The sequence below is a fragment of the Diospyros lotus genome, chromosome 8 (assembly GCF_014633365.1).
Source record: "Diospyros lotus cultivar Yz01 chromosome 8, ASM1463336v1, whole genome shotgun sequence".
NCBI lineage: Eukaryota > Viridiplantae > Streptophyta > Magnoliopsida > Ericales > Ebenaceae > Diospyros > Diospyros lotus.
Window position 1 is genome coordinate 30,706,122 of NC_068345.1, and position 16,738 is coordinate 30,722,859.

The 16,738-nt window shown below is 37.8% G+C and overlaps 1 long non-coding RNA gene across 1 annotated transcript; it reads right to left on the reverse strand.

Annotated features, from left to right (window-relative positions):
* Positions 1-1,753: 1,753 nt before the first annotated feature.
* On the reverse strand, positions 1,754-7,678 carry LOC127808785 (uncharacterized). Its single transcript, XR_008024978.1, has 3 exons — positions 7,541-7,678; positions 2,148-2,248; positions 1,754-2,046 (listed from the first exon to the last, which is right to left on the reverse strand). It is a non-coding gene; the product is annotated as an uncharacterized LOC127808785 (long non-coding RNA).
* Between the last annotated feature and the right edge of the window lie 9,060 nt (positions 7,679-16,738).

The following is a 16,738-nucleotide window of genomic DNA, read 5'->3' on the forward strand; positions in this document are numbered from 1 at the left end:
TCACAAAAATAAATCCCAATTACTAACACTTATACCCTTTCTTTTGGAATTGCAACGCCCATTTCTACAACTGCAAATATAACCCTTACATTTTAGTATTATGAGAATAATAAACTCTAATTTCAAACATCGTTCCCCCTTTTTTATGGAACCATAATATACCCATTTGAACAACTGCAAAAATAAGTTTTTATCTTGTACCTACCATATGTCTCAATTTTTAGTGTCGCAATGAGATCCCAATTTCTAGCACCACACCGCCGTTTTCCTAGAACTGCAACACCCATTTTTTACAATTACAAAATTAGTCTTTATCTAGTATTACATATCCCACGTTTTAGTACGAGGAGTCGGATCCAATTTCTAACACCAGATCGTCCTTTTTTGGAACCATAATGCTAATTTTCTATGGCCGTAAAAATGATATTTATTTGGGTGTAAAGATGAAATCTGCTTTTCACACATTGTCTCACACGTGGAAGGGGTTAATCACAGTATATGCTAGCGCACTAGATAAGAGATACAGTGTATGGTGCCCACAAGAAGCCATCCTACAAGAGGATAAAACTCTTACATTGCGCCTGTCATGACTCAAAGTTGTATCTTTAGGTACAATTTGCTACCTAAAAACTAATCATGCTATATCCGTGAGGGCGTAAAAATGATATTTATTGGCTCTATGGACATGGTGCAATGGTAAAACATCTAGAGTTTCATATAAAGATTTAAGTCATGCATAAATTATTTTGAATGTCTAATTTTGAGTATATATAAACTATGTCCACGTATGAAAGAAACTGCAACACCCACTTTTTACAATCAGTGCATAGGGTTTTATGCTCCCACATTTTAGCACCGCAAGAATAAAGTTCAATTTCTAGCATCGCACCTGCTTTTCAGAATCGCAACACCCATTTTCTACGATCACAAATAAAACCCTTATCTAATACCACATACCTGTCATTTTAGTTTTAATGCTGCATATCCTATTTTTTAGTACCGTAAAGATAAAACTACAGTTTCTAGGACCACCCCCAATTTTTCATAACAGAGACCAATTTTTTTACAACCGCACAAAAAAAAAAAAAAAACAAACACTTTTCCAATACCACACCATATACCTTACTTTTTAGTACTGCAAGAATAGAATAAATACTAAAAAAATCATGTTATAGTAAGTACAAATATTTTAAATTTGTTTCAATTGTAGTGTATTATTTTAAAATTTTTGGGGTCCTAGTGCATTTTATTGAAAGCAGAAATATATGAAAAAATAAAAAATAAATAAAGAGAAGCCGGCTGCTCAAGGTGGGAGGTTGCTACCTACCTTTACAGGTGGCAGGCTCCAGAGCCTGGTACCAAAGGCTAAATAGTACCAAACTGAAACCATAATCTTTTTCCAGTTTATTGAGATTATCATTTTTGTGTCCTCCCTCGTTATTTATGTAATCAATTTGGACAAAATAAATAAATTACAAATATAAATCTTATCTAAGTTAAGTACCAAACTCGTAATCTACTTATACTAATCTTAACATGTTACTTTTCTATCACTTGACGTCCTAAGTGCACCTCTTTTAATTTTTTGTAATGATGATAGTGTGGACTCTGACATATCGCATTACCAAAATACAACTACACCTCTTCTAAACCTTTCCTTAGCTCGGCTGAACTGAGCTTTTTGACAAAGCCTTATAGCTATTGCTATCCTTTTGCAGCTACCACAGATCCAAATTTAAGAAATCTTAATGCATTCAACACCACAAAATTCCGATTCTTTCTCTTGAAAGAGCTGAGAGAAAAAGCATTAAAATCACAAGTCAGGCTGTTTTTCGAGTTCCGTTGTAAGCAGTTCTGACAAAAGAAAAATCATTGCATCCCAAGCGTTTTGAGCCAACCCAACAGGTTATGAACAATGGTTTTCCTGTATTTACAAAGTCTGATCTCTCAAGGAATAGAACACCAAGGCACTGCTCCTAGCGTTGCTGAAGCTGACTCTCGTTACAGTACTTCTTGAAGTTCAAACATTCTTCCACCAGGAAATCACTGCCAAAGATAGATACCATACGATGATGATGATGTGTATAAGATAACCAAAACGTGAAAAGCAAAACAACCACCTAAAGATAAAAGAGGGAAAAACTCACAACATCCGCTCAGCCATTTCTGACGGTTCCCATCTGGGACTCCATGGGAAATCGGTCAAAAGGGGTGACTTGATGGGCACACCACCAACAGAGCTGAAATGCTATCGAAATAAGAGAAGAAAAGACGAACCTAATCAGTAAATTCATATAATTTCCTTAAAAAGATTTAAGAATTTTGCAAAATGAAAAATATTCCACCCAAAATGTTTTAACAGGTCTGCTGAATTATGGAAAAGATGTTTTCTGAATAAATAATAGCACAGTAATTTGGCATCCAACGGCCCTTGCTATCACCCACCACCAACACTACTAGAATATTGCTACAACCACAGCAACTGTAGCATGACAGTTCAAAAACATTTTTTTGTAATACCAAACATTCATAAACAAAAGAATTAACCGAAATTTAAAACAGAAGAAGAAGAAAGTTCTTAACAGACAAAGATCCTAGAGGGTACTGTTTGCAAAATGTATAGGGGCAACAATATTGTGAGTTTCCCTCCTTTCCATGAAAAGCAGAAGAATGAAAAATCCATAACATCAGCATAAAACAACTTGAAGAGAAAATTGAGATGCTTCAAGTATTCACTGATGAAAAAGTCCCAGCACTTTTTGGCCTGAAAATAGGCATTATAAAATCTCACTTCAAGTTCAGATTCCTGGTATATGACCCACATACGGGTTGTTGATCACTAAGAGGTCGTGCGCAGATCAGGAACCATAAAAGCTCATTCATGAAAGATCTTTGTTTCAGGTAGTCAGAATGTGAAGTTGAGATTTCTTGAGGTGAATTCCTAGAAGCTTTGTTTGCTACGCTACATTAACATGGCAACAATTCCAAAGACCTAGCATGGGCTATCCTAGTCTTGTAATATACCTGATCTAAAAGATTGGCCACTGAGGTGTGTTATCTGGAGTCTTCTATTCCCCCATTGCATACCCATATCCTCAGATATGACAAAGGGCAAGGATGAGAAATACATGTCTGACACCTGTTCCAAACCGGGCACTGGAGCCCTCTAATTTCTAATGATACTTGAAAAAAATAAAGCCTATATTTGATACAAATTCACACTCGATACATGGATAAGAGAGTCATTTTTCCCTCAAGTATTATTTAATTTAATTTCAAGTATATTTTTAAAAATAGTGTCAACTTATTTCTGAATGTCATTCAGGGTATATTGATCATACACCTCCTGAACTTTGGCTATTAGCCCTGTCACCACCTAAACTTCAAAATTAGCCCAATAAGTCCCTAAGCTTTCCAAAATTAGCTAAACACCCCCTTCGTTAGTAACAATGTTAAGTCAATTAACTGTGCACCCCTGAACTTTGGGCTTTTAGCCTAAATCCTAAATTTTATTTTTAGCCAAATCAGTCCCTAAACTTTCCTTAAATGGCCAGGTAACCCCTTGTCATGACCCCAAGGATTCCCAAGGATAGATTAGTAATATGTATTATATGTATTTCTCTTTTAGTTGTATTCTTATGTTGTAGCTGTTAGTACCTTCATTTGTAAAGCCTATAAATAGACAAGTGTAGTTAGAGAATGTATGTTGTTGAATGATATTTGAGTTTTAGACTTTCCGTCTCATCAATTATCTCTCAATTTCCTCTATGATTTCTCTATTCTTCTCTCTCAAATCTGTCTGTTATCTCTCTCTTTCTGCTTTAATTCTCCCTGATCTTCTCATTTCTTATGTTTTCTCCCTTCTTTTCTTCTCTATCTTCCCCAATATCTTCCAATTCCCATTCTAAACCCTAGGTTTAAACCTAGGTATATGACAATTTAGTGTCAGGACTGACGATTCTTGACTATGATTTTGGATTTTTTTTAGCAGTCGAATAAGGAAGGCAAAGCAGATTCAGGTGATTTTCGGTTGTTGAACCAGAAGCTAATACAGAGGCAACTTGTAAGAGGCTTAACCGAGCTGATTAAATCACAGGAAGTTGTGAATTCTGGTGATCGTGGCAACAAGTAGAACTAGGCAAATTCTGGCGATCTCGGCAGCAAGCAGAATCAGGTGACTTCCGACAATCCAGGCAGCGAAACAAGGCCAGGCAATTTCTGGTGATACAGGTGAACTTCCGAGGAGCTGCAACAGAACTGATTGAACTCACAAGAAGCTACAATGGAGTCAATCAAATACTTAGGAGACTGCAACAGAGCAGTTCCTTGGCCAAGCGATTCCACTTGCGACCTCAATTCCGATGGTGGACAACACCAGGATGAAACAGATGGAGTTGCAGTTGCAGTAGGGGCAACGATGATGATGGAGATGCAGATACATATAGGATCTATAGAATCGAGGGTAAAAAAGAAACTGGATGGTGCGGTCAGCCAGTTGCTAGAGGATGTCAGTCACATGTGCGAGGAAGTCGACAATCAGATAAGCGAGCAGATGTAGAGTTTTATGATGATGTTCACGAGGCAAAATTCGATAAGTATTTCTCCTGATTTTCCTCCTAGGGAGAGATCGGATCTAGTCTTACCTGAAAATGGAGCAATCCATAGAGCTTTCGGATCCTCTGAATTTGAGGTAGAATCAGCAATGGTTGGGGAGAACATAGTGGAGATAGCTGAAGGACATCGCCAAGGTGTACAGTCATGGGATGGGAGAAAAGTTGCGCTAACATCAACCAAAAGCTGGACCAAATGGAATTAGCATTGGATCAGTCAATTCCAACTGAGGGACCGTCCATCTGTGTGGATATTAGTGCTGGAGTCCTTCCTCAGATTTTGGACTTACCGAAAATTGAGTAACAATTGGATTTGGAACAAAACATTGATTCATTAGATGTGCTAGTTATGAAGCAGCCAAGCAGGTCGGAGTTGAGAGTGGTGGTGCTTGTGACATCTATTCCAAGTTGGGTCAAGATTGTGACAGTCCACATGCAGTTAAAGAAGTTCCGATTGAACAATTAGGACCTAAACAATCTTATACTGGTTCTAAGGAAACTGCCCATAAGGCTGATGAGATCCCAAGGCTAGGACTTTAAGACCTTTGGGCTCTGAAGTTTAAATCTAGTTGTGGGCTCTGAAGTTTCAGTAATTGATGAAAGGCATAAAATAGATAGAGAGAGCTGGGATTGGATGAAGAGCAGTGGCCAATCGCTGTACATTCTTGGAGACAAGAACTCTTTTAGGAAGGGGGAATTGTCACGACTCCAATGATAGATTAGTAATATGTATTATATGTATTTCTCTTTTAGTTGCACTCTTATGCAGTGGCTGTTAGGACCTTCATTTGTAAAGCCTATAAATAGGCTAGTGTAGTTTGAGAATGTATGTTGTTGAATGATATTTGAATTTCAGACTTTCCCTCTCATCAATTCTCTCTCAATTTCCTCTCTGATTTCTCTATTCATCCCTCTCGATTATATCTGTTCTCTCTCTTTTTCTGCTCTAATTCTCCCTGATCTCTCTCATTTCTTCTATTTTATCCCTTCTTTTATGTTCTATCTTCCCCAATATCTTCCAATTTCTATTCTAATCCCTAGGTTAAACCTAGATACATGACACCCCTACATAAAAACGACATTAATTAAACTAAATTCAGTCAAAATTATCTCTAATATATATTTAATTAAGTTAAATTAAGTCAAATTTAATACAAAACAAAAAATAACATTCAAAAATATCGATTATGGTTAGTTGGAATCCATAATTGATGGTTGCTCTCTCTTTCTTTCTCTCTCTCTCTCTGTTCATTGGAAGTTGGAACCCATTGCATCAATCAAAGATGAAGATTTGTTCATGTTATTTTTTATTTTGTATTAAATTCGACTTAATTTAACTTAATTAAATAGATCATAGGGATAATTTTAACTTAAATTAGTTTAACTAACTTCTTTTCTTATATAGGGTTTTGGTTTTATGGGGCGTGATCTTTTCAAAAAAGTTCATGGACCGATTTGATGAAAAATAAAAGTTTTAAGGGTGTCTAGGCCAAAGACTCAAAGTTCAAAGGGCGTACAGTTAATTTACTTAACGCTGTTAGTAACAGAGGGTGTATCGTGGCTAATTTTGAAAAGTTTAGGGACTAGCTAAACGAATTTTAAAGTTTAGGGAGCGTTCAGGCCAAATGGCCAAAGTTCAAGGGGTATATGGTCAATTTACCCTATTATTAATGTACATTATAATTAACTATTCCCATGCTCACATACCCATAGCTTACTTCAGAGACACATCCTAGTAATTAAGAGTTTATGAATGTTCTGGACATGGAAAAATATCCACTGATACTTAGATTTGAGTCCATTAACATGAATGGTGACAAGATCCTAATTGACCATTTGAATAGATCATAATAAGAACCCAATACATCCTTTTATTGAAATTGAACACATCTGGATTTATTCCTCCCAAGACAATTAAATATGTGGGCATGATGACAAACAAGTCAAAAATGGTGCTTGACATAGACAATTATGACCAAATTATGGTCCTTAATGAGGTATATGAATGAAAACAAATAATCAACAGAACTAGGTAATCAGTTGCACCCGCTACAGAAATTAATTACAAGAGATCATTAATCAGGCATCAAATAGAATATAATACATCCACGTTATTAGATGGTCAGATTCACACACCCTTACCCCATTGGTGGACAGGATCCCAATATTTGAGAGGCTATTCCAATAGTGAAACCCATGGATTAGAGCAATATTTACCAACAACAATAGTTTGATTTTTTTTGTTCGCTTGGTAAATTAGTAATTTCAAATATTCACAATTAAATATTGTTGGTTGTTGTATGCTGAAACCCTTTCTCCAATAGTGACTCATCCATACACCACATTGCTGGAAGTAACCAAGAAGGATGGTTATATCATCTAGAAACATTGATAACAAGAATAATGGATTCAAAATAGTCAATTATGTTGAACACCTTTATCTATTTACAAAGGGGAGGGGGCAGGCCAACATGGCTTTTCAATGCTGATACAAGCACAATCACCAAGAAGAAAGTCAAGTCAATATCTGTTAAGCTCCAATCCATAACAAACTTGTAGAATGAAATTACAGCATAATCATCAACAAACCCATTTAGTACAAATAGCTGCCAACAAAATACACTATTTGACTGGCAAGCTTATGTGCTACAACAAGTATGTAGAGAAGGAAAAAGAGTTGGTAAAAAAGACCAAAAAACAAAAAGAAAAGAAAAAATTATATGATACATCCTTCTTGTTTAAGAAAATGCATAATCACTGGTGGTACAAATATTCATGGGCCATGTTACGGCATGAACCACGTGCTATTAAATCTAAATCTATTGCATATTGCACTTTAGCCAAAACCATAGAAGGGCTATGTGTAGACTTTGAAGAACAAGGAACCATGAGGCGATCAAGCATAAATTATCTTTCACATATGTTATTACCTGGGAACTTTGAAGCACCAGAATTGGTTGTTGCTTTGGGAATTGGAGCGGTAGGGTAAAATGAACCTAGAATTAACCATGCATTCAATCAAAACATCATTTAGAATTAAGGTAATGAGGAACAGAATAGGGCAATGAAATCTATTAAAAGTAAAAAAGAATTAAAGAAAGGGAAGAAAAAAGCATTAATGATTTGGAACTTCGTATAAGAACAAAAAGCCAATCGTGAAGAATCAAGGACAGGGAAACTAATACAAGAAAATTTCTTGAAAAACTCAAAGATGTAGCCTACTAAACATGTTAATGCTATTGGTGCCATTCATTCCCAGGAGCACATAACATTTTTATTAGGAATTGCCTCTAAGGTGCCTCGCAATATATTCCTCGTGCTCTTCATCTATCAATTATAGTTACTTCAAAATAAAAAATAACCATAAGGGATTATCATAATGAGTATGTCTTTTTATCTACATAGAAAATTATCATTCTATTACTGAAAGAAAGTGATTGATATTTCACCCATATGGAAAGGGATGGTAGTTTTCTTCCAATTCTGAAAAAATTGCACAACATTGCTCAAGTGTGGCATGATAGTAAAATACAAGGTAAGAAATCCCAGACCCTTTCTTAAGATAATCATATCAAAATAAATGCTTTTAAATGCATCCAGAGACCAAGAATTGAGATAGTTGATAGATAGAAGTCCTCAGACAAGTCAAGAGTCATTGACACTAATAATGGAAGCGAAAATAGACTTGAAGATCTGGATGGGAAAGAAGGTAATAAATTCATAATCTTAACTCTGAACATGCATGAAAGACAAATCCAAACTCCAAACCCTCTAATCAATTCAATGGAATTTTTTCCCACCGCTCAAGCTGATAGCAAAAGAAGTTGAAAGAACAAAAGGGCATCAAACGAGACATTGCAAAGCAAAAATACAAAAAGCTGTAATTATCCTTCTGAGAAGCCATTATTTGTAAGTGAGATCCCTTCCAACTAAATGATGAAAAGATTGAACACCATTTTGCACCATCTAGGACTGTTGGAAGAATCCTGCAACACAATGACACCAACCCAGTTTTTGAAGACAGATTTATGATAGTTCAAGAACTAGTGCCTCCTTTAGTTTCAAGAGATGTAGACCCAGTCCAAATGTACAAAGATTCATCAATGAGGATTACTTGATTAGGAATTTGAAGTAAAATAGTGCATTTTTTTTTTTTATTATTCTTGATAAAATTATGCTTATTTGCATATAAACAAGATTGATTATAACAAGTAATTCAGATTTTCCCACACTGAAATGTGATCGAGAACATTGATTATCCCTGCTTAGAATCATTCACCCCCCTCAGTTTATTCCTTCTCTGTCCCTGCTATTCCGATTATATTTCTTCTATTTCTACAATTCTCTTCCTAAGCATAAATAATTGCATATAATCATGGTTGTCAAAAGCGCAACTAGGCTCAAGGCTCAGCTGAGGAAGCTATCATGAACCTAGGGCTTAACCTAGGATCAATTGGGAATTGGAAGAATCCGATTCAGCTAAGGCCAAGAACAGAAGGAAATTAGGGGGAGATTTGAAAGAATGAGGGGGAAATTAGAAGAAGTGTTAGGGGGATTAGAAGAACAGAAAAGGAGATGAAGATCAAGAAAAAGGAGAGAATTTGGAGGAGGAGAAATCAGATTTCAATTCATTAATTTCTGGATAATAAAACAAACCCATTACAACAACCTTATATAGGCATATTTGCCTTCTAACAGCCTAGCACATGCTCCCATGTGCTTCTAACCACTTGCTAAAATATCCATAACAAACTATTATATCCTATTACAATAATACCCCTTTATTGCTCATAGGGTCATGACAATTCCCCCTTCTTGAGAGAATTCTTGTCCTCAAGAACTTACCACAAGTAGCCATTGCTCTTCATCCAATTCCAACCTTCTCTATGTGGATCATCCTTCTTTCTTTCTTTCTACTTCTAGGTCTTTTCTTCTTCATTCTTAGGTTTTCAAGATCAATTCCAAGTATAAATTGCCCCAGAATTTCAATAGGGAAAACTTCATCGAGTTTTAGCCTAATACAACCACCCCTGATAATAGCTATCCAATCAAGCTTGGTCTCCAATCTATGGACATGATCAGCCACTTCCGGATTGACATAGCTAGTAGCTGAACCTTGGAGTCCATTGGAAGGACTATCCATGTTCGTGACTTCCATTAGTACTTCATTACTGTCCAATACAAGTAAGGAGAGCAGATCTACAACCATAGTGGTTGTTATTGTATCCTTTAACCCACAACCATGCTCTGTTGCAAAAATATCAATAACAGCCTCGAAATGCAACAATGGAGGATTGTAGACTTGCCTTGAATACTCATACCAAGGCTGTTTGTGAGCATTAACATTAGGAACTGCTGCCACTTCAATTCTAGCCAACGATTTCTCAACCACTGACACATGGCCTCCAACTCGACCTTCTTCCCTAACATGATTTACAGCTAGATTAGGCTGTGTATCACCGGAATCATCAGTTTTTTCTTCTTGTAAAGTGTGACCAACCCCAATCTTCTCATGTACTTGGTGAAGAGGCTTTTCTGGCTCTTTCTTCTACTACTTCCAGAGATCAATAGCATCAAGTGTCTTAGCACTAGTAAGAGTTCTTGAGAGGCTACCAACTAGTTGAGTGCCATCCTCCAATTCCTTTTCCTCACTCTCTTCTTCCATGTACTCTTCTTCCTCTTCTCCTTCTTCCTTAAAGTTGGATTGATCTTGTTGCAGAACCCCAAAAACATCACCCTTGAGAACTTTTTTCCAAAGGAATCAGTGTGTTCCTTTAATTCTTCTTTTGCATCTGTTGTCCTCTCCACCTGATTGTTACCAATTCTCTTTGGATAATGCCATTCACCACCAATACCATTTTCAGTATTGTAGTCATCATTCTTGTCATTGTTGCTAAAATCAAAATACTTCTTTTTATGCACAAAATCTAAAGTAAGGAATGAGTCGCTCTAACATAATCTTGACTTCTCCTTTGGCTACTCCATTTTAAGGAAGTCCTCTTTATTAAAACTTCCATGATAATCCTTAAAAAATTATGCAAGGAAACTATAATAATACTTCTTAGTGAGTATCATTGCAAACTCCTGCAATTGTTCGTGTAGCATCCGACTGAATTCCTTGCTCGATTCATGTTCCACACTTCTTGTTCCCTTGTCCAATTGGCTTAACCCCTTCTCATGTTTCTTCTTGTTTCCAGCTGAATTTGCAGCCTTTTTCTGCTGCCATTAAGGCTCCAATTGCCTCATATTCTTGTCCATGGCTGATTTTTCACAAACCATATACTTCGACGTCCAAGTAGCAAGAGTTCTATACATGATGAATCCGTAAGCTATTCTGCTCTAAATTAGAATCGCCTCAACACAGTCAGCCATCTTCGATTTTCCAGCAAAATGAGCCACCTACTAGTAATAGATCCAATTCCACCTCGGCTCACCTGCTGCAATAGTCTCTTATACTTGCCACAAAGAGCCCCTACTCTTCTTTACCTCCTTCAATTCGAACAAGGTTAATCAGAATTCAAGCCGGAATATTTTCCCCTTTACTCACAACCCAGACTTCAATTGAAATCACTACCTGCAGAAAAGAACCTGAATCACGACTGCAACAGCTGAAGTCTGCTGGTTCCATCGCTGCTGTGAGAACAGTCTTTGATCCCTTTAGAAACAGATAGAACCAATTGGCCGCGTCACCTTTAATTATTAGCCGACACACACCTCCTCTTTCGTTGGAATCAATTCCGAGATTTACCCAGAAATTTCCTTGTTGCGTCTCTGTCTCCAATTCCTAATTCTCTGGAATTGTTGGAATTGCACCAGAAGAATAAACCAAAGGCTAAGGAATTGCTCTAGGAATGGCTGAAACATGTTTTTGATTGGCCTCTGAGATTCACTCGCTCCTTTTCACCTTCAAATTCAAACGAGAGATGATCAGAATTACTGTATTGCCAAAGCAGCCTAGCTTTGTTTTGCCGCCACGATCGCTAGACTTTGCAACTTCTTGTGATATAATTGGCTCAGCTCAACCTCTTACAAATCGCTCGCTCTGTGACACCTTTCGATCTAGAATCACCTGGATTGTTCATCTCCTTTGATCAATTGTGATGCAACCAACGAATTCTCTGGAATTGAGAATCGATGGTTGCAGTAATCTATGAATTGGCTACCAAATTTGTCGAAATTGCTTCGCCCTCCCACTTCGGCCAAGCATCACTCTGCTTCGCCTTCTTCGCCTTCCACGCCTAGCTTGTCAGAATTCACGGCCAAAATCGTTAGCATGTTCCTCCAGTCTCTACGAGTCTCCTCTATATTAGCTTTACTAATTCGCCTTTATCACCCTCTAAGATCAGGTTGGATTCATTGTTCGCACTCACCTAACAACACCAAGGCCTATGGAAATTGTCAAAGCACTTGAACTCGTTTGAATCTCCTGAAAGCATCTTTTAATCGATTCTGGACCTAGTCATCTTATTCTACTTGTCCTAACGTGCTGCTGAGATCACTAGTTTGGAACTGTTCGTCTTCAATTCCGAATAGAGTTACCAACCTCTTAGCTGAGAGTCACTCCTCCACGAGTCAATTACTGAAATTGATTTCACCAGCCTTCAAATGAATCGGAACCACAGCCAGAGATTGACCGCTCTAATACCAATTTGTCATGAACCTAGGGCTTAACCTAAGATCAGTTTGGGAATCGGAAGAATCCGATTCAGCTAAGGCCAAGAACAGAAGGAAATTAGGGGGAGATTTGAAAGAATGAGAGGGGAAATTAAAGAAGTGTTAGGGGGATTAGAAGAACATAAAAGAAGGAGATGGAGATCAAGAAAGAGGAGAGAATTTGGAGGAGGAGAAATCATATTTCAATTCATTAATTTCTAGATGTTAACCTTAGGACTCTTAGATTATACCCTTAGGCGAGAAAACCCACTCATAAACCCTCTCCAACACTCTCGGATGCAGTGTAAATATAAGAACATAAAACATGAACAATAGAAAAGTAAATAATAGAATTGAAAAGATCAAACCAAACAGCATTAGGCACAAATTTATCCTGGTTCGGAATGCCTTTGGCAATCCTACATCCAACCTTCAAACACCCACCAAAGAGCAGCCTTTTATTAGGATGAAACTGATCAGTACAAAACCCAAGCCCTCTCTCAATCCTATCACTCAAGTACAACCCTTGTTCACTCCAAGAAAGCTCAAGAACACAATACACATGCTTCACTTTCTCTAGAACAAAATACTCACAATAGTAACCGAGAACTTGACAAGAGAGATGATCACCTAAACTGCCGCCTTGCCCTCTTATTCATAGAAGAGGTGGAACCCCCCATATAACTAATAACTATAGGGTATTTATAGTTAGACCCCCAAAGTTTTCATTAATTACACTTTGGCTTAAAAAACACTAATTGTCTAATAACTTCCAGCCAAAAGCCATCAACGCTCCACTGATCTTCTAATCAGAAAACTCTAGGCAACCTCAACACTGGATAATGAAATAAACCCATTACAACAACCTTATATAGACATATTTGCCTTCTAACAGCCTAGCACATGCTCCTATGTGCTTCTAATCACTAGCTAAAATATCCCTAACAAACTATTATATCCTATTATAATAATACCCCTTTACTGCTCATAGGGTCATGACAGAAGCCTCTGTCACGACCCCAAGGATCCCCAATGATAGATTAGTAATATGTATTATATGTTTCTCTTTTGGTTGTACTCTTATATTGTAACTGTTAGTACCTTCATTTGTTAAGCCTATAAATAGACTAAGATAGTTAGAGAATGTATATAGTTTAATGATAATTTGAAATCTGATTTCTCTCTCAAATCTGAACTCTCTCGTTCCCTCAGAGTCTCTCTTTTTCTTTATTTGTCTGCAAACCTCCCTCTATTCTTCTTGTTATCTCCCTCTCTTTCAGTCTAATTCTCCTTTCCTAAATTCCTATCATAACCCTAGGTAAACCTTAGATACACAAAAAATTGGTATCAAAGCCAATGCTCCTTGTTGTGATTCCTGCAATTTTGGTAGATAACTTAGGTGATCTTGGTAGCAATGCAAGGCCAGGTGAATTTTGATGACTCTTGATGGAATTGATCGAGTAGTGATTTGTGTGATTCCAGTGAATTCAAGAATTCCAGCGATTTCGATTCATCTCGGCTGTTGAAATCAAAGACCAATCATAACCGAGAGGGAGAAGCAGTTCTCGGCTCGAAATTGCAAGCGGCTTTTGACTTCTCTTGCTCGTTAATTTCCAACACTGATTCAGCTTGAGTTCTGAAGGAGAAGCAGGTGGAATTCTCGGCTATTTAACCTAGGTGACTGCCATGAGGCGATTGATTGTCCTAGGTGATTGTTGTGAGGCAATCGATTATCTAACAAATCTAGGTCAATTCAAGTCGTGAGACGGATTAAGTTTCCATAAGGCCTAGGTGACTGCTAGAAGCCATTCATTCAAAGGCGATTCTAATCCACTATAATTCTAGCGATTCAGAGATGTTCCTTGGCCTTAAGCCTAGTTCTTTTGGATTTGTTCATTGCTAGCCGATCTTTGAAGCTAGCAGTGAACATCGGAGGTTGATCTAGCTTACCTATGGAAGCTGTAATAGAGTTGCGCAGCTGAAGTTTTCCAGAGTAGCAATTCTTGGAAACTATTCAGAGCACATTTTAGGCGCTAATCTAGCTTTCTTCGGTTTTTTCTCTATGGCTAGTGGAACTCAAGGGATGCATTTCGATTCTGAGGCTATGGACAAGGCGTCTAGCCAGTTTCGTGAGGATTTACGTAAATTTGGGATGAATTCAGAAGTTTGATGATGGACCAATACACGATAATGATCGCTAGACAGAATTAGGTTAAATTCTCCGATCTGACAATTTTGGTATCAGAGCACATCTTTAACAAGCAAAGCTCCCTGCGATCCCTACTCCGATGGCGGACAGCACCCGAATGAAGAACTTCAAATCCCAGTTGCAACAATTCAACTCAACGATCTCTAATCTACAAGCTAGGGTGGATTTATTGGAGATTGGATCCAACAAGAATCACAAGGTGATTATCTCGATGGACTGGAAGCTAGAGAGCTTGACGGATGGATTGGAGGAAGTTAGATGGGGCTATCAATCAGCTCCGAGATGAAGTTGGAGGCCAGATCCAGGAACAGCCTATCAGAATTCCTATTCAAACCCTAGGTTAACCCTATGTAAATGACAACCTTGCTCTATATGAAGCATACACCTCACCCTAAGGAGCAAGGGACACACCTTTTGCACCTATGTCATAATTTTTTTCTTTTTAGTTTTCGATGGACCTGTTAAATTCGAAGTAGTAATAACTAGGAAAGGGGAAAAAACAAAGAAATCAGAGAAAACAATACAAAAAACCCTATTAGCTATCTAGTAAGAGCTGCCTCACATCCAAAAAGGGCACACACACTTTGCGCCTCATGTAGGTACAAGCACGTGTGCCTCATGTAGGTACAAGCACTCAAGCCTCTGTGCCTTGAGCCTTTGACATTTATGCATATAATAGGGCATTATGCCTCTTCTATCTATCCCTTCTCTAACATATCTTCAAAAATTGTCCCTTGTCTTCTCCCCTTCCCATTTCTACACTACTACCATAATCCAATATATCCCCCATAAAGAATCACGTCTGCTAACAGTGAACTTCCTCAGCATCTATCCTAGGCAATTCCCCAAGAAAAAACATAGAAAGAAAAGAAAAGAAAAGAAAATCCATGTGCATATAAATTTGGAACAGTACAACCAGGAAAATGCAACAAAGGCAAAAGTGTCATGTACTTACGGTTGAAATAGTAGAATAAAACAGAATTCAGTTAGTGCAGTAGGGGATTGTACACGGTCAAAGCTATGGGGTGTAGTACATAGGCGATTATCAATTTTAGGCAAGAATTTATGTACATGCGGGAAGGCTATAAATTGTTGTCGATCCCTCTGCTGGAAGCATTTGGATTGTTGAATAAATTTTCTCTTATTCCTCCCCACGATTCTCTCTCTCTCATTTTCCTACGAGAATTCTCCTGTTCCCTTGTGATCTCTATCCCAACGAAAGAGGTCAAGATTGAACAATTGCTAGATCCCTTAGTATCTGCCAATTTTGGTATCAAAGCCAATCCTTGGTAGCGGTGATCGAAGGTGACGAATGATGGCTAAAGGAACTAGGATGAAGAACTTGGAGGCTCAAGTGTAACAGTGTGGATCCACGATGAGTGATCTACAAGCTCAAGTGGCTTAGTTGGAGTTAGGATCCAACTGTCATGACCCTAAGGTTTAGCTAGGGTCTAGGAAGGAATTGGGAAGAATTGGGAGAGAAGCGGATAAGAATTGGAGGGAAATATATAGCAGAAATTAAGAGAAAGGGAGGGAAAATAAGGAAGAACTAGAGAGAAAGAGTAAGGAGGGAAATATGAATTCACTAAATCATTCCAACATACATTTTTCTACATGCTATGGCCTATTTATAGGCTGTTCAACTGATAGAATATTGTAGAACAGCACCCATGTGCACTTTAACAAAATGAATAGCATCTCCTAACCAACAATTGTAACTAATGGCAGCATTGCCCCTCTAATTCCTCTTGGGTCATGACAATTCCCCCTCCTTGAAAGGTTTCTTGTCCCCAAGAAACTTATTATCATTGAACCATTGTTATTCATCCGATGCTCATCTTCACCAAATGGTTTCTTCTTTGCCTTTTCTTGTTCTCCTCTTGTATTACCCTTTTATTTTGCTTTCTCTTTCCTTCTTCCTTAATAGAACTACGACTAGCGGTAAGCCCAAGTCCAGCCATCCACCTCTTCCTTATTGCCATTGAAAATGGTTCTAATGGAGCTGTCAATCCTGTAACCATCTCATTTTAGTCATAAGAAGAAATTTAAACTTCTCTTTAAGCAAACCAACCCTTTTTGCAGTTGTTATCTTGTTTTGTGTGCCCGTGCCAAAGACATACGTATGAGATGTTCCAAACAAGGTGCCCGGTGCAATCCTTTCCTCCTCCTCCTCAAGTACTTGGTAAAGAGGCTTTTCAAGCTCTTTCCTCTACTGCTTCCGGAGATCAATAAGATCAGTAAGGTTGTCCTCCTTCCTTGCAGCTAC